Source organism: Petaurus breviceps, unplaced genomic scaffold, assembly GCF_028583685.1.
Source record: "Petaurus breviceps papuanus isolate PSGF00001 unplaced genomic scaffold, PetGlider_PUasm1.0 90895, whole genome shotgun sequence".
NCBI lineage: Eukaryota > Metazoa > Chordata > Mammalia > Diprotodontia > Petauridae > Petaurus > Petaurus breviceps.
In genome coordinates this window covers 36,286,621-36,304,662 of record NW_027187372.1, presented here as the reverse complement: position 1 = coordinate 36,304,662, position 18,042 = coordinate 36,286,621, and the positions used below count along the sequence as shown (strand labels likewise).

Genomic DNA, 18,042 nt, shown 5'->3' with positions numbered 1-18,042 from the left:
AGAGATGGATGGAGCTATTGAAATGCCCAAGCTTTCCCCTACCCCCTCAACCTATTCCTGGGCCAAGTTCAGAAGTTTTTCCTTCCTGTGGTCATGTGTGTATGGGAGACAGAACAAAGCATGTTGAGTTGAAGTGTGGGCTTAAACTCAAACCCTACTAATGCCAGCAATATGGCGGGCTACTCCTTGCTCTTTTGGAAAAGTGGCTTTGCAGTGAGGTTTGCAAGAGTCTTGAGAATAGACTGATGTCCTAACATGGAGAACGTCTCGGTGATGTCACTTCCTCCAGGTGGAAAAGAGGCTCCTTATTCTTGGATCTTCATTTGGGCAGTTTCTTCCCACTTGTGCAAAGATCAGGGAGGGCCTCACCTTCTTCCTCTTGGTAAGAGGCTCCACTTTATTAGGAGCAGCACGAGAGAGTGAATGAAAGCAAATGCCAGGCTTTTCTCTCTTTTATTCTGACTTGTAAAATTCCCTTCAAACTGGGAGTGGGAAAAGGAGTGTGTGTGTGTGTGTGTGTGTGTACACAAGTGTGTGATTCTCATATTTTCTATTTTAAATAGATGAACACTTTTGGTTCGGTCCTATGAAGCAGTGAGACACAATAGAGGCAGGGCTGGACTTATAAAGACCCTTATTTAAAAAGTTGCCTCTCACATTGACCATCTATTTGGGATGACCGTTGGTGAGTTCTGAGTCAGCTTTCTCCTCTGTAAAACAAGGGTAATGATACCTGTAGAAGCTATCTCAAAGGACTGTGAAAAAGAAGATAATGGATGTAAGGCAGTTCTCTTCTCTGGAAGCCCTACCCAAGTCCCCGTTATCAACCTTTTGCAAGACTCTGGGTAACTGGGAGAGTGGTTATATTTTGAATGCTGGAAACCCAAGCAGGAGGGTCTACTTGGGAGCCAGTGGACTCTCTTAGATCTTCTAAGGACTGGGGTAGGCATTCTCTTTTTAATGTGCCCCAGGGTTTGAGATTAGAGAAGCTCTTCTCCCTCTTAGAAGTCACTGGTAGTTAGTTACCTAGAGGAGAATGGGAGCTCAGCTAGCTGAAAGACAAGATGACCAGGCAGGGCAGGCGGAAACCTTTGGTACTCCAAAGAAAAACATCTAGCCATTTTAGGCGATTGGGCTAGTTTGGCTGCCTAGGGCACATTCTAGAGGAAACCGGTTTTCCCAAAAGCTTGTCAGTCAGCCTTTGTTCAAAGGCCCACCTGTCTCAGCTTATACTGCACCCCAGGCAGTGTCCAGAATTGGTTGCTCCAACAGAAGGAGGCAGGCATCCTGCTACTTTAAGACTGCTAATAACAATGAAGGCTTAGAATCCCCTTAAGTCAGGCACGGATTCCATTAAACCTCAGTTCCCTCCCAACCACCCTCTTCCCGTCACTCTCCCCTTTCTCATTTGTCCCTAATAGAGTGAATGTGAAGTAGAAAATCATACAGAATAATAAATCCAATGAATCCTATGTTAAATCTCTCAAAGCAAATCATATGTTCTGACAGAAAGTGTATTATTATTTGTTGTTTTTTTCCTTTCAGGCTTGCACCAAGCCTGGTGTTTTGAGCGTATGTCTTAAGAGGAGCCCTATAAAGGCAATTAAAACTGGTGAATGATTAATGCTGGATCTGACATTTTTATGTGTCAAATACATTTAAGCACATTAACCTTTACCGGATTTACGCTAGTACCTTACAAGATCTATCTTACACGGAGCCTGGAATATCTGAAAACTGTCTCAACTTAAATCTTATTTACATTCATTTTATTATAATATAAATGGGTTTTAAAAGTCTTAATGTAATTTGTTGGTGTTTTTCTTCCATTCCATCATTCCATACATCTCGTAGGAATCTGAATGAAGCAGAGTGTTTTTTCCTTGTTGATTACAAATAGATGGATTCGCCAACAGCTTGGGGACAGAGTGAGAGACTGGTCCATTTCCCATCTCCTCCCTCCATCCTCCCCCCCCCCACCCCCCGAACCAGGTTCTCCACATTCATTTCAAGGGAGAAGGCTAAGAAAGCAGAGGGATTCCCAAACCTAATGTGTAAGAGAATGGTCACAGAGATCTGTAAAATTTATGGCAGCTGGTCTTGGGCAAACTTTTAATTCTCTCCTGGTTGCAGACAAATACACATTCCTAAGATGTTAACTTTTAAAAGGGGTAGAGATCTGGGGGAGCTATTCCCGTTCATGGTGCCTGGTCCAACGTGTGTATCGCCTTGGCCCACCCCAGTCCTCCTTGCAGGCTAATTTTAGTTCCAAACGTTCTTGTTTCTTCTCCTATGTCAGAGCTAATTTTGAGGTGGCTGCTGGTGCTGAGTCAACTCCACGCCTCTTATGCTTCACCCCACTGAAATCTGATTAGATATGAGACAGACTCCGGTGGAATGAAGGACAAGAGAAACTCATGGATCAGTCTGAGCTCTCATCTTCAGAGCATCTATAGCCAAATGCCAACCTCACTATACATGGACAGGGTTGCCTCTGGTCAAGGGGCTATCAAATAACTGGGCTGTGTTAAGGATCTCAACCCTCAGTTCCTCTGGGTACTCTCCATAGGAAAAGTAGCCTTGGGATGGTTAGGTACCCTACTTAGCATTGCCCCCAAAGACAGGCTGAGCCAGTCACAGAAAGCAAGGGAAATTTTTGACCAGTCCCTCCTGGCTCCAAAGAAGATTCTCGATGCTGACCTAGATGGGGATGTCAGTACATCTTCACCCTCTTTCTCTCTGTGTCTTACAGTCTTATCCTGAAGTTCATGCCCAAATATGGAGCTTTGGTTTGGGAGACAGATGTCCTAAAATTGTTTTAGAAAACTTCAGGATACCATTGACAAATTGGGGGGGAGGGGAGAAAGAGAGAGAGGAAAAGAGGAAGGGAAGGAGGAAGGGAGGAAGGGAGAAAGAGAGAGAAAGGGGGGAGAGGGGGTGGGGAGTAGGGACTGTTACCTCTTCCCTCCAAAATGTAGTAAACAAAAGAAGAGGAGGCATGAGTAGAATTTGGAAGGCTCAGTCCTATTCTGAAATGAATAGAAAAGTAGTGAAAGATCTCTTAATAGTCCATGGATTTCTGGAACAGTTATTCCCGAACTTGATGGGAGGCTAAAAGCAGGGTGGGAACTTCTGATATCACAATTTCAGGGTTAACCAGGAAAACTAGCCCCAAATTGGGTGTATCTCTCCCACCGCATTCTGTTTCCTAGGTCTCCCTTGAAACTGCCTTTTCCCACCTCCCAGCAAACTGCATCTTTGTTTATCTTAAGTGTAGCTCCTTTTGATTGGGTGAGGATTGGCTAATGGGAACAAGAGAAGGATAAATTACATGGGATTTTCTCTCTGTAAGCTTTAGGAAATTTTTTTTTTTTGAGCTAGAGGATAGAGAGATCTAACTTCCTGGGAACACTTAAATTTTTTTTTCTTTGAAAGAAATCACCCACCAATCAACCTATTGCTGTCTAAGTATATTCCTGCCTCTCCCTCTACTCTGTTCAGGCATGTTCTTGGCTCTATGTTAAGTCCCATAAAAGTATGGTCTTAGCATCAACGTGCAGATGGGAATGAGTCTGGGCAATTCTACCTTGTTATTTGAAATACTTTCTTCCTGGGGCATGTTCTGACCTGACGCTGAGATACAGTCTCTTAACATTGTCACAATTTTCCCTGCACCCTATGTTCTCTGCCCTTCTCCTCCACCTGGCTTGGACTTTTGAGCTCATGTTTAGCAGAAAAGAGACAGTACAAAGACTTACTCTAAATTTTCAATGCTTAATTATCCAACAGGAAAATCATGCAGTTTGTGGGTTATTCAGAATCCTTGATTTTCTTCTCTTTTGCTTTTGATCCCTTTTATTTATACCTCACTCCCATTCCAGAGATGGGTCCAGAGAAGAAAAAAGATGAAACTTGGCAGTGTGATGTAGTGAATAAGGCATGGGACTTGGAGCAAAATAGGCCTAGGTGTAAATCCCACCTCAGATACTTCACTAGCTGTGTGATTCTCAGGCAAGTCACTTCTCTCTGTCCCTCAGTTTTTTCATCTGTGAAATGGGGACTCGATGTCCTCTAAGTTTCCTTCTACCTCTAAATCTTATTCCTGATCAGAAGCTTGTCATAATCTGGAGGGTTGGTGGGTAGAGAGAGTAAGAAGTCAAAACGGTGCTAAATTGTGTTAAGGGAAAGGTTTGATCTCTGTTGTTACAGATCATTTTGGGGGCCTTCTGGTGTACCTCTCATCATCCTTCTCTGATTCATCAATCCCAGGAGACTTGAATCCCATATCTGTTCTATATCTGAAATATACACATTTGTCTCTTTGATACTTAGCCTTCTCAAGTATGTACCCATCTAAAACAAGGCCTTCCTTCTGCTCCCCACAAACCTAACCCCAAGTCATGGAATCTCAGCTCTAGTCCATAAGAGGTATGGAGGCCCCAATCTGTCACACCCCCGACAACACCTCAAGAAGCCATATCCCTTTCAGTCCTAGTTCAATACAGGGCTAGAACTAAGCAGTTGGCTGGTTCTTAGGCCCCACATTCTATACCCTGGGTCCCATCACCCACCTCATTTTAGGTTAGTTTTTGACCCAGTGAATGGTCGACGGGGCCAGGGATCAAATCATAAAAACTATGGGGAAGGCTCATTCTAAGGGCCTGGTAGGGATGGTGTCCTCATATATAGAACAGTGGTCTAGAATCTCCTCCCATAGTCCCTTTCTCCATTAAGGCCAAATCTACCATTCCCTTTATTAAGTAAATATCATATCTGCCTGGCACAGTAGGGACAGCAATAATAATGTTAACAATAGGGACAGTGATTCTCAAGATACTTCATCAGTTCTAATGTTTGACTTCCCATTATCAGTGAAAACTCAAGGTCCCTAGAATCCAGAGTAATACAAATATAGTGCTTGAAGATTTACAAAACCCTCGCCTTTTCATTATAGTATCTCAGCTGGTTCTCATAACCTCTCCCTAGGAGCTTTGGGTTATTATTTCCTTTTTACTGATAAGGAAACTGAGGCTAAGAGGTTAAGTGACTTGCCCAGAATGAAATAGCTAGTAAGTGTCAGAGGCAAGACTTTCTGATTCAAGTCTTTCTGAGTTCCAGGTTAGTGCTCTATTCACTTACCACATTAAAAAAAAAAAAACCAACAACAAAAAACCAAAAACCTTTAACATGCTAGATCTTTTGTTTGAAATTAAAATTTGGTATTAAGAAATTTCAGCCTTAGAGATAGTGGCTAGTTTGCTCCCAGGGAGTACTCTCTTATGCCTCAGGCTTCTTACCACCCAGGTTTCCATTAGATCATTATTGTCCTCTGGACCAATGACCACACCCACTTTGTCCCATTGCTCTACCCACCCCCCTCACTATGCTTTAGAAAAGAGTCCCCAAAGAATCCCAGAGGCTCACACTCACCTGTGTTTTCAAATTTTGGGTCCCAGTCTTGAGCTTGGTTCGAAGTAAAAGGTCTAGGATAAGAATATTTTTAAAGAAGACAGCAGAGGACAGATACATGAACAATGACAGGGTGGTGCAGGAAACGGATGTCAGAGTAGCAAAGATGAGAAAGGGGAGTATTTATCTGTCCTGGAGCATTTTTCTGAGCAGCAAAGAAGAGAAAACACTTACTGTATAACAGGTCCTGGGCCAGCCCTTTTGTCTGGACTGGAGTTGTCCCAAGCAAAGTGGGGGGAGGAGGGCTCCTGGATATGGAGATTCTACTCTTCTCGCTGGAACCATTTTGTGGTTTTTCCCCCCTTGTCTTTCCTGAAAAGAAAGTGTCAGGAGTAGAGAAAGGTGGGATTGAGTCAAAAAGAGTAGAGAGGGCGGGATCGAAGAGGGAGAAGAGTCAGTGAGAGTAAGGGATTCTGATGAGCTTTAAAGAACAGAAGGTGAAAGAAAATAATGGAAAAAAGAGAAATGAGTTTAAAAAAAAAACAAGTAAGAAAGATGAAGAACAATTCAGCCCATTTTAAGTCAGGCCCCTCAGTTTCACTTCTTATTTATGCTTCAGTATAGGAAGCTTCAAGTTACCTGCTGGTCCCAGCCAATCGAAAGTGAAATTCATCTGTAAGCCCTGCCCCTCTGAACCCCCTCCCCTCGCGGCCATGAATGTTGAGGTATCCCTGCCTAGGAGCCTCACCTTCCTATTGTTCTCCTGAAGTGATCAGAGCTTATACTGAAAGACAAGCTCTCTGTAATCCTAGAGACACTACAAGCTACCTGTGTGCCCCAGTCCCTGATGGTATCCATTTCCCCTCCTAAAGGGATCTTGAGGGGGAGGGATCTGGAGGTGGGGAAAAGGGGAAAGGTAAAGATCAGCTCTACCTGCCTTGTGAATGTGGTTCGGGGGGAGGTGAGTTACTGGGACATCTCTGCCTCCCCTGGTGTGAGTTGTGTGTCCCTGCACTCCCCCACCTTCCCTGATCTCTCCCCTCTGTCTCCCTTTAGTCATAGAATTTTCAAAGCTGGAAGGGACCTTTGAGATCACTTATAGCCCAAACCCTTCACTTTACAGATGAAGAAACTGAGACCGGAGAGATTAAGTGATACAGTAGGTAGAAGACCTGAGATTCAATTCCAACTCTTCTGACTTCAAATCCATTACGATTAGTGAGATGCTATTTGGCGGCATATCTGAGTCTAGAAATATAACGGAATCTCTGAAAGGGGAAATTGGTTCCGAATTCAGGCTGTCTTCAGCAGTGTCCTGCTGGGCTCTAATCTTTCAATGAGATAAATTAAGTTATTTCAGAGTTTCAGTCAAACTGAAGGATTAATTTACTGGAGAGCAGAAAAGCCCAATGGGGAGAGGGTATTAATGACCTTCTCTTTAGGAATGACATGGATTCCCCTTCTGTTCTAAAGAAGCAAGTGGCCATTAGAATCCAAAATGTCAGCAACATGCTCTCGAATTTGATACCCTTCTAGGAGGAGGGAAAAGGAGAAGGAAATGGAAGGTGGATGGGTGTGTTGGAGGAGCCTGGCTATTGGTAGCAGTGGTGATTGCTTTCAACAAACCAATGGGCTAAAAGAAAAACAAAACAAAACATACAAAACAAACATCATAAGGGTTACTAGGTACCAGGCACCGTGCTTTGTGTGTATGGAAATGCTTTCATATATTTAGAACTTTGTAGGTGAGCAATTTATAAAATCAAATCTCTTTCCTTTCTAGCTTCTTTATTTTCCCTCTGGGGAATGAGCACCGTGCAAAAGAATTTGAGATTTGGGGCCCTAATCCTTGCTCTCTTGAGGGCTGTGTTCTTTTGCAGGAAAAAACAAACAAACAAACCACATTTTCCCTAAAATCTCGGTTCAAGTATAACCTGTTTCAGAAGTCAGAATGACCTTGTCCCAATCTAGGCTAATTAGCAGCAGGAGTCAGTAACTTTGTGTCTCTCAGTTGTTGTTGTTGTTGAGTCATGTCCAACTCTTTGTGACCGCATCTGGGGTTTTCTTGGCAGAGATATTGGAGAGATCTGCCATTTTCTTCTCCAGCTCATTTTATAGATGAGGAAACCAAGGCAAACAAGGTTAAGTGACTTACTCAGGGTCACCTAGCTAGTAAGTGTCTCAGGCCAGATTTGAACTCAAGAAGTGAGTTTCCCTGCCTCCAGGTCCAGCACTCTATCCACTGTAGCACCTAGCTGCCTATAGTCTCTATAACCCTCATCAAAGCAGAGACAGGCAGAAGGGGTGGCTAATGTGGACATGACCATGTTGTCTTGAGAGGTGGGAAGTGCAGGGTGGCTTCACTGACATGTAGGTGGACTAAGGGTGGGGGTTTTGGGAACTAAAGAGTCTTGAGGACTCCCAGATCCAACCACACCTTCTATGATTGTTATACTGTTAGCTGTTTACCCGAAGACACACGCACAGCTCAGGCTTGTCAGGAGCAGAACCAGGAAGAAAAACCAGGTCTTCTGAGTCAAAACCATCCTGATTCTTCCAGTAACAAGCCTGAGCTTTGGACTATGTGTGTCTTTCTACTAAGACTGTACTATAACTAGTCTATCTCAGTACTTTCAGTTCTTTTTTTTTTTTTTTTAAAGCAATTGGGGTTAAGTAACTTGCTCAAGGTTACACGGCCAGGTGTTTCTGGGTGGGTGCTAAGTATCTGAGCCCGGATTAGATCCCAGGTTTCCTGACTCTGGGGCCAGTGCTCTTACTCACTGTGCCACCTGGCCACCCCAGTGCTTTCAGTTCTTAACACTTAAGTGTATTTATGATAGTTTCTCAGAGATTCATCATCAAGAAAGATCACCAAGCCCATCCATCACTCCTGGTCAAGGCAGGATGAACTTTAATGGAATGCTTTCTAGATCAGGGAGGCGTCAATGACTCCGCCTTAGTCCAACACAGCATAAGTTCAGAGATTTAAAGCTGAAAGAGACCTGAGAGGTTGGCTAGCCCTCACTGTGTTGTTGTGGTTATTCAGTCATTTCAGGCATGTACGACTCTTTGTGACCCTATTTGGGCTTTTCTTAGCAAAGATATTGGAGTGGTTTGTCATTTCCTCCTCCACCTCACTTTGTAAATGAGGAAACCGAGGCAGACAGGGTTAAATGACTTGCCCAGGGTCACACAACTAGTGAGTGTCTGAGGCCATATTTGAAGGCAGGAAGATGAGTCTTTCTGACTCCTGGCCCGGTACCCCGTCCGCTGAGCCACTTTGCTGCCCAGCCCTCACTCTACAGAGAAGGAAAACAGAACCAGAGAAGTAAAAATAACTTGCCAATGTCACCTAAGGAACAAAGGTTTCCAAAGTAATGTCAGGATTTGATCTTGTGTTCTCTGACTTCAAATTCACTACATTTTCCCATTGTACCTGTCTCCTTCTGTAATGTCCTGGTTTTCCTTTACTTGATCTAATTTATAAGAAAAAACCACCAGTGACACCTGCCATAGCCAAGCCCACATAGTACCATGACCATTTTGAGCAGTCTTACAACTGCAGGTTTAATCAGGAGGCACCGCTAGGCCACCAAACACCTTCTCTAGGAAGCAAGGGAAAGCAGCCTGGAAGAGAAGCTTAACCAGGCCAGGCTAGATTCTTAGTAGAATGTTAGCCACAGTCTTCCTCCAGATCCCCTCCAGGAGCCAAATACTTGTGTGGTCCTGAGGGTATGTCTTCTTTGACCTCCAAATTTGTTTGGTAAAGGAGTCAGATTTTTTCTGTGTGTCTGCTGGCTTGGCCCAGTAAGTACAGCAGGGGCAAACTCAGATCTATCTAGACTTTTAGAAATTGCTGGCTATAAATCACTGGGTTTATTTATTTTGCATCTTTAAAAAAATTTATTTATGACTAGCAAAAAAAAATAATACCAGGTGAAGTACCTGAGGGTTTCCTGGAAGTTAGTGGGACTTGTTGCTTATGATCCTTAGAAGTAATAACAGCAATAATAATAACACTGTTTCATATTTGTATAGTTCTTTACAAAGCACTTCTCTCAAAAGAACTTTATGAATGGATGACGGACAAATGCTTTCTTTTTTTCTTTTGTTTCTTGTCATTAGTTTTCATAAAACATAGCCACAGCTTCACTAAAGGTTTCTGTCTAACCCTTAAAACAAGTCATTGCTCCTCTTCAAAATGAAGCATGAACAACAACCTTTTCCACAAAACAGAGCCCTGAGAGCCATGTCTGGGTCCTACCTCCTTACTGTGAAAACCCAGGCTGGACGGTAACAGCTCAGGGCCTCTCCCTTCCTGATAGCTTTTCACTTTCAGTGTCTAGAAGGCATTTCACAGTCAGCAGAAACCCCAAACATTTAAATGCTTGTGATGTGCCAAGCACTGTGCTAAGTGCTGGGGACTCAGAGAAAAGCAAAAACACCATCCCTCCCTTCAAGGAGCTTACATTCTTTTTTTTTTTGGAGGGCAGTTGGGGTTAAGTAACTTGCCCAAGGTCACACAGCTAGTTTTTGTGTATGTGTGTGTGTTAAGTGTCTGAGGCCAGATCCGAACTCAGGTCCTCCTGACTCCGGGACTGGCGCTCTACTCACTGCACCACCTAGCTGCCCCCAAAGGAGCTTACATTCTAACAGAAGAGGCAGCATGCAAATACCAAAGTACTTACAAGCTACATACAGGGTAAATGGGAGATTACCTTAGAGGAGATGGGGATCGTGATAATAATGGTAATGAGGTGTGTATGTTTTTATATGTATGTTCTATGTGCTAAGCTGAGAAATAACAATATTTGGAAGACTTTGGAGTAGTATTAATAATAGTTAGCCTTTATATTATTATATTTATATAATTCCTACTATGTGCTAAGCACTATATTAAATATTATCTGTGACAATCCTGGAAGGTAGGGACTATCTTTATCCTCATTTTACAGATGACAAAACGGAGGCAAATAGCAGTTAAGTGACTTGCCCAGAGTCACACAGCTAGTCAGTGTCTGAGGCCAGATTTGAACCCAAGTCTTCCTGACTCCAGGCCTAGCTTTCTGTCCACTGTGACACCTAGCTGCCCCCCAAAATAGGGAACAGTGTGGGACAATGTAAATCACATTGGATTTGGAGTCTCAGGACCAGGGATGGAATCCCAGCTCTAAGAGTTACTACCTATGTGTTCTTGAGCATACCTCTCTGGGCCTCAGTTTCTGTAACTATTAAATTGTGCTGCATGATTTCTAAGGCTCCTTTTAGCTTTAAAGCCCATGCATTGGCAGGCAAATCTCCACCAAAGCATGATTTCATGAAACAGGAGTTACCTGTTTCCAGCTTATGTTCCTACCTGGTCATTTTCACATTTAGGTAGCAGCTCCTCTTGACCCATAGCCCCTGCTTCTTCTGTTTTATGAGCTCTGCTAACAGGTGTCCAACACTCTTTATACTGTAATCTCCAACCCCATACTTTGGAGTGACATCTTTGGCCTGGCACTCCCTACCAAAGTCATGTTTCTTTTAGTTCAATACCACTTGGACATTGATGAGCACAGCCAGGACAAGGCTAGTCTTTATGGACGTGGAATGGTAAGGGTAGGGGAGATGGACAGAGAGCCATCAATTTGTTCCCAGAAACCTCTCACTTTCTGAAGCTTGAAAAGTTCATTGAGATGGGTAATTTGAATGTCAACAAAACCAAAAACTAGATAAGGGGAAAGCAAGTCCATTCCAATGAGCACCCCCAAATAAATAAAAAATACATCTCATTATCTGTCTGGTCATCTCTTTTGGCTTCTACCCCATAAAAACCCCAAATATGTTTTCCTCCAAATTCATATCTAAAGGTCTGGCTTAGCTTTCTTTCTCTTGCTGGCCATGGTGACTAGGAATAAATAGTTGAACTTGGTTTTGCTGCAGGCAGCACAGGCTAGGAGCCTCAGGCTCCCCTACAGGGCTGTCTTAGTGTTAGAAAAACCACTGGTAGCAGGAGAAAGCCACCATCTGTGTAGGGGTCATGTAGTCAAAAAGGCCACATTTGAAAAAATTCGACAGGGAGGAATAGTTCACTTTGCCCAGCTCATCCTGGGGTTTCTCTGTTAATTCCAGGGCTCTGGACTTCCCCTATGGGATTGAGCCACAGATATCACAAATTTGGCATTGGGATAGACTTAAAGATCATCAAATCCAACTACCTCATTTTATAGACAAGGAAATTGAGGCCCAGAAAACTTACGTGACTTGCTCAAGTTCTTATAGCTAGTAAGTTGTAGAGTCTGGATTCCATTCCAAGCCTACTGATTCCAAATTGAGTGTGCTTTCCAGCATTCTGTACTTGTTCCCCTGTCTGCATTTCTCTAAGAGTAGCAAATGATAAAGTTGGGATTTGAATCCAATTTCTCTGACTCCAAATCCAGTACTCTCCACTAAAATGATGAGGCATACAACTTCCCAATAGTAAATGAACATTTTACTGAGAAATTCCTGAACATGGAGCAAGAGTGATGAAACTTGGCTTCTAGACCTAGCTAGGTCACTAGCCAAAGCACGCTACCCTGTGGACCTTGGTTTCCCCATATATGTTAACAGGATGGCCAAGGCAAACCCTTCTACCTGTACAATGAGCCCATTCTATCCCATTTTCTCCAGCAGATTGCCCTTCACTCTCTCACCTATCTTTAATTTCTTCCTGTCTCTGGGATACTTCTGTACTGCCCACAAACATGTTCATGTCTTCCTCATCCTCCCAAACCCCTCACTTGACCCTTCCCTCCCTGCTATCATCCCCTATCTCTTCTACTGCTTGTGTCTAAACTCCTTGAGAAGGTTGCTTAAAATAGGCTCCTCCACTGCCCTTCCTTTCACTCTCTTAATTCTCTATAATCTGGCTTCCTTCCTCACCATTAAACTGAAACTGTTCTCAAAAATCACCAGTCATCTCTTAATTGTCATATCTGATGACCTTTGCTCAATCCTCACTCTTCTTGGGCCTCTGACATTGTCCAGCACCCTCTTCTCCAGGGCACTCTCGTGAGGTTTTCTGGCACCATTCTGTCTTGGTTTCCCTCCTAACTCAGTCTCCCTCCCTGAATCTTCATCCAGGTTATACCCACTAACATTGAGCATCCCCTCGCACTGCAGTCCTGGGCCCTCTTTCTTCTATCTCTATACTGCTTCACTTGGTGATCTTGTCAGTCTAGAGGATTTAATTATTATATCTAACCTGAAGATTCTGAATTGTGTTTATCTAGCCCTAATCTCTCTGCTGACCTCCAGATTCTCATCTCCAAGTGCTTTTCTGAAATCTTGAAATTGATGTCCAGGGGTCGGCTGGGTGGCACAGTGAGTGGAGCACCAGTCCTGGAGTCAGGGGGACCCGAGTTCGAGTCCAGCCTCAGACATTTAACACAAAAACTAGCCATGTAACCTCGGGCAAGTCACTTAACCCCAATTGCCCTCCAAAAAGCAAAAAAAAAAAAAAGAAATTGATGTCCAGTAGACATTTAAAATTTATTATCTTTCCCCCTAAATCCTCTTCCTTTTCAAACTTCCCTATTACTGTTTAGGGCAATAACACCCTCCAAGGCCCTCAGGATTGCAACCTCTGTGTTATCCTCAAGCTATCACTCTCTCTCATCCTTCCCCGTTCCATATCCAATCTCACATCTAAGACCACCAATTCCGTCTTTGCAATGTTTCTCAGATATGCTTCCTTCTTTTCTCTGATACTGCTACCACCCTGGTACAGGCCCTCTCATCTTCTATGTCTAGACTATCACAGTAGCCTGCCAGTGGGCCTGCCTGTCCCAAGCCTCTCTCCATTCCAGTCCATCCTCTATTTAGCCACCAATGATTTTCCTAAAGCTCAGATCTGATCTTGTTATCCCTCTACTCAATAAACTCCATGGCTCCCTATCACTTCCAGGAAGAAATACAAGATTCTCTGTTTGGCTTCCAAAGTTCTTCATAACCTCCCTACCTTTTCAGTCTTCTTATGCTTTACACCTTATACCCTACTATATATTCTTTGATCCAGCGACCCTGACCACTTTGCGATTCCATGAATAAGGAACTTCATTTCTTGGATCCTGGTGGATGTTTCTGGTTGTCCCCCATGCCTGGACTGTTCTCCCTCCTCATCTCTGCCTCTGTGCTTCCCTAGCTTTCCTTGCTTCCTTTGAGTCCTAGCTAAAATACCACTTTCTTTTGGTGGTGGTGTTGAGTCATTTTTCAGTTGTATCCAACTCTTTTTAAAAAAATTCCATTATGGAGTTTTCTTGGCAAAGATACAGGGGCGGTCTGTCCTTTCCTTCTCCAGATCATTTTACAGATGAGGAACCTGAGGCAAACAGGGTTAAGTGACTTACCCAAGGTCACACAGCTAGTAAGTGTCTGAGGCTGGATTGGAACTCAGGAAGATGAGTTTTCCTGACTCCAGGCCCAGCACTCTTTCCATTGTGTCACATAGCTGCCCCTAAGTCCCACTGTCTACAGGAAGTTTTTCCTAATCCCTCTTAGTTGTAATGCCTTTTAGTTGGTTGTTTCCTATTTATCCTGTATATAGTTTATTTTATTTACATATTCGTTTGCATGTTGTCTCCACCATTAGATTGTAAGCTCCTTGAGGTAGGGACATCCTTTTGCTTTTCATTTTAACTCCAGAACTTAGCATAGGATCTGGTATGCAGTAGGTACTTAATAAATGCTTAGTGACTGACTGACTAACTGATCTTTAGGCCTATCTGATAGAAGTAATCCTCTGGGCTTTGTCACCGTGCTCCCTCCATCCCTGCAGCCCAGTTCTTGCAATGCTCCTCTATTCTGAGATAAGGTCCCTTTCCTCCCACCCCTTTGTTTTTAACTTCCTTATATCATTTTCTTCCTCCTTTAGAATGTAAGCTCCATCAGTGTGGGGACTATCTTTTTCTTTGCTTGTAGGTATATCATCAGGATCTAGAATAGTAATTGGCAAATAACTAAACTAATGCTTATTGATTTATTAACTTTACTTGAAGGGCTACGTTTTGACTTCTAGAGGAAAGACTTTAAGTCAATATATAGAAACAGAAATGATCAGGGAGTGAGATGGGGGAGAGACAGAGTACAAAGGAAGATTTGGCCCCTTGAGATAGGTCAGGGCATAGCGGGCTTTATGTATCTCTCATACCTATAAAAGACAAAATGACTTGAATCCTTCATGGACTGGAGTCATGGAGAGTCTGTAGCCTGAGTGGGAGGAGTTAGGGGCTCACCATGATATTTAGGACCTCTAGATGGGATAAAATCACTCCAGATTCTTTTCAATGCTATAGCTGAATAAAGGATGAGAGAGGAAATGTAGTACAGTGTAAAAAGCATTGGATTTGAAGTCAGAGGATCCAGGCTCAAATTCTTCATTTTGGTTGCTTAGTGGTAAAATGGATTGCATGTTAGAATTGGAAACAAGATAGATCTGAGATCAAATCTTGCCTCAGACACTGCTAGCTGTGTAGTTCATGGAAAATTACTTCACCTTTCTGCCTCAGTTTCCTCATCTGTAAAATGGGGATCATAATAGTTTCTATCTCATAGGTATAATATCTCATAGGAGATAGTATGTGTAAAGTGCTTTGCAGAGTTAAAGCATTATGTAAATTATACCGATTATTATTTATTACCTGTGTGACCTTGGACAAGTCTCTTAACTCTCTGGACCTCACTTTCCTCATCTGTTAAATGAGGGGGTTGGACTTCAATGTCTCTAAAGTTCCAAATCCTGTGATTCAATGAGATTCTGCATGTGCCTTTTATAGCATTGCCAGGCAAGGATATTAGAGGAGATTTGGTGGGGGAGAAGGTAATTTCCACGTAAGGTATCATAGGTTCATAGGAAATAATGATATAAGAGATATTAGAAGCTACCTAGTCTAGCCACTTCATTTTACAGATGAAGAAACTGAGGCTCCCACAGGGGAATTTAATTCAATAATCATAGATCACTTGGTATACTAGAGAGGGTACTAGACTTACAGTTAGTAAAACCTTGGTTCAAATCCTGCCTCAGAGACTTACTAGCTGTGTGACTTTGGACAATTTTCTTAAGCTTTCTGTGCCTCTGTTTCCCTATCTGTAAAATGAAAGTGTTAGATCTGATGACCTTCTAAAGTCCTATTTGGGTCTAAATCTGCCATCTTATGGTTCTTTGTGTCAGGCACTATGCTAGGTTTGGGGAATGCAAACACAAAAACATGAGATAATCCTTGCCCTCCTGCTGGAAAATGACTTAGCTGTCCATGATCACACAAGTAAGAAGCAAGAAAATATTGACCAGGAAGTTTTAGGATAGCAGAAGAGATAATGAGAGCAAACGTTACAAAAACAACAACAACGATAAGTGGGGGTCATTTTCAAAATGTTTATTTTAGGAGTGGTTCATATTCTTAAAAAACGGTGGAATTCTAGGGTCAATCCTAAATATTGATGAATAATGTGTGTCTGACAAGTGTGGTGATAGGGGTTAGGAAGACACTGTCTTCTTTCTTATAGCTGGAAGTGTTTAGACTTGCTTCCACCCTTTCCATGCCACCAAGCTCACCATTCAGAGCCAAGGCAATGGATTCTCACTAAAGAGAAGTGTCTGGGTAACTAGTCCGTTTTCTTGGCTATGAAACCAGGAATGATGTGGAACAGACAAAGGTGGCTGGAATCATCACCCCACTGGATACCAAGAATATCATGGATGTGTAATCTTAACCCTCCAGTTCTGAGACAGTTAACAGACAGGCAGGAAGGCCTGTTTTTTGGGTAGGAAGCCTTTCTCAGAACGGGCAATAGCTACGTTGTCTTGTCAGGATAAGACAATACATTTTATAGATAGTCATCTCATGACATGGGGCTGGGAGCCCCTTTTTCCTTGAAGAAATCCTTTTTTTTTCTTTTTTTTTTTTTGAGCCCAAGGAAAGGGAAGAAGGCAAGCTGGAACCTGCTGCATTAGCATAGCTCTCTCTGAGCTTTCCCCTCCCTGTTCCTAATCTAACCCTTCAGTTTGGAAGACCTAATAGCTTTCCCCCTCCCCTCCACATGAAGAGAGAAGAGTGAGTTGAGTGAGTAGAATAGTGTGCCTTGGGGGACATTTTATGTACTTGAAAGCCAGGCTGCTTGCTTGTTTTGTCTTTAGCTGGGCAACTTGAGCCATTTCATGGTTTTATAGGTGCCTATAAAGCACCAGAAATTGAACCTTTCAAACTGGCCTCAATGCCGTGTAGTTTCGAGGGACATAAGGCTCTAGACTTCTTGGTGGATTGTTGTTTTCAGACATTTCTTTGTTGTTGCTTTGAAACTAAGAGCTCTCCCTTTACCTCTTCCTCTCCCTCTCCTTCTCCTTCTCGCTCTCCCTCTCCCTCTCCATCTCCCTTTACCTCTCCATCTCCCTTTCCCTCATTCTCTCTCTCTCTCTTTCTCTCCCTCTGTTGTTGGGTAGGGTAGGGAGATTCCTTCAGAGAAGCATGGACAAGCCAAAGCAATTCATGTTAGTAGATATCAGACAAAGAAGTTGAGAAAACATTCTACCTTCAGATATCTACAATAACTCTTCAGGGATTTTGACTTTTTGCAAGTTGGGAGGGAAAAGAATTTTTAAGGGGAGGGGATCTGGGAAAAACAATATTGGGTGAGGATAGTCCCTAGGGTTCTCTTTCCAATTAGAAAAGAAAAAGAAAAAAATTCTTCTTTAGGCCACTGGGAAGATATTGCAGACCTTGTAAGGGTAGGAGAGGTGATATTCATGAGAGTTAGAATATGGCTCTCTAATGGTGTTCCTTTATGGAAAGGAACAGAATATGGAAGAGGTAGGAATGGTGTAGAGTAGCATTCTCTATATATACTTATACTAGGGAATCTAAGAATCAGAATGGGGAAACATAGGGGAAAGCATTTGGGTTAAAATAAGGGAAGGAATAAATAGATTCATAGGATCATTAACTTTGAGCTGAATTTTGGAGACTACCAAGTCCAGCAACCTCATTTTACACATAAGGTAACAGCCCACAAGAAGTTAAATTACTTATCCAGGGTAACATAGCTAGTAAGCTTCTGAGGGAGAGTTTAAGCTCATATTTGAACCATCCTACTGTTCCACCTAGAAAATGATACTACAAATCACCTTGAAAGAAACGGGATAGAAGAGGAGTTTGGGAAGTATCTCAAGCCTAACACAGCATCAACTATAGTATTGACCTCAATCAATTAGTCTACAACACTTGCTATTGGTGCATAATATAATAATTGTTATATTGTGCTGGAGATACAAAGACAAAAATGAATTAGTCTCTGCCCTCAAGGAGCTTACAGGGAAATTTTATACATACACATACATACACACATATGTGTCTATATATGATATATCTATATATGCTATATTATGCCACATTATAAGTATAAAAAATTATATATATATATATATATATATATATAATTATACATACATAAGTACTCAGATACGTCTGTTGTCTCATTGATTTTCATGTTTCTTCCAGTGATGTAGAATGAAACCCATCCATAACTGATTCACCATCTAGGGCGACTTTTGTCTATATTCTTTCATATATTTGCCCAAGAGAATCCATATAGTGTGCTAGAAACCTTCCTTCT

General features: G+C 42.5%; 2 long non-coding RNA genes across 12 annotated transcripts in view; one reads left to right on the top strand and one right to left on the bottom strand.

Annotated features, from left to right (window-relative positions):
* Nucleotides 1–1,752: 1,752 nt before the first annotated feature.
* On the bottom strand, nucleotides 1,753–6,029 carry LOC138151252 (uncharacterized). The gene is made up of 3 exons (XR_011165784.1): nucleotides 5,644–6,029; nucleotides 2,959–3,029; nucleotides 1,753–1,916 (listed from the first exon to the last, which is right to left on the bottom strand). It is a non-coding gene; the product is annotated as an uncharacterized lncRNA (long non-coding RNA).
* A 10,326-nt stretch (nucleotides 6,030–16,355) lies between these two features.
* LOC138151250 (uncharacterized) overlaps nucleotides 16,356–18,042 on the top strand; it is a 364,336-nt gene continuing 362,649 nt past the window's right edge. For 8 of the 11 annotated variants that reach the window (XR_011165779.1, XR_011165780.1, XR_011165777.1 and 5 more), the window contains exon 1: nucleotides 16,388–16,496. This is a non-coding gene — a long non-coding RNA (uncharacterized lncRNA). Of the gene's footprint in view, nucleotides 16,497–18,042 lie in introns of all 11 variants that reach the window. The other 3 variants (XR_011165770.1, XR_011165775.1, XR_011165772.1) reach the window with 2 other exon arrangements.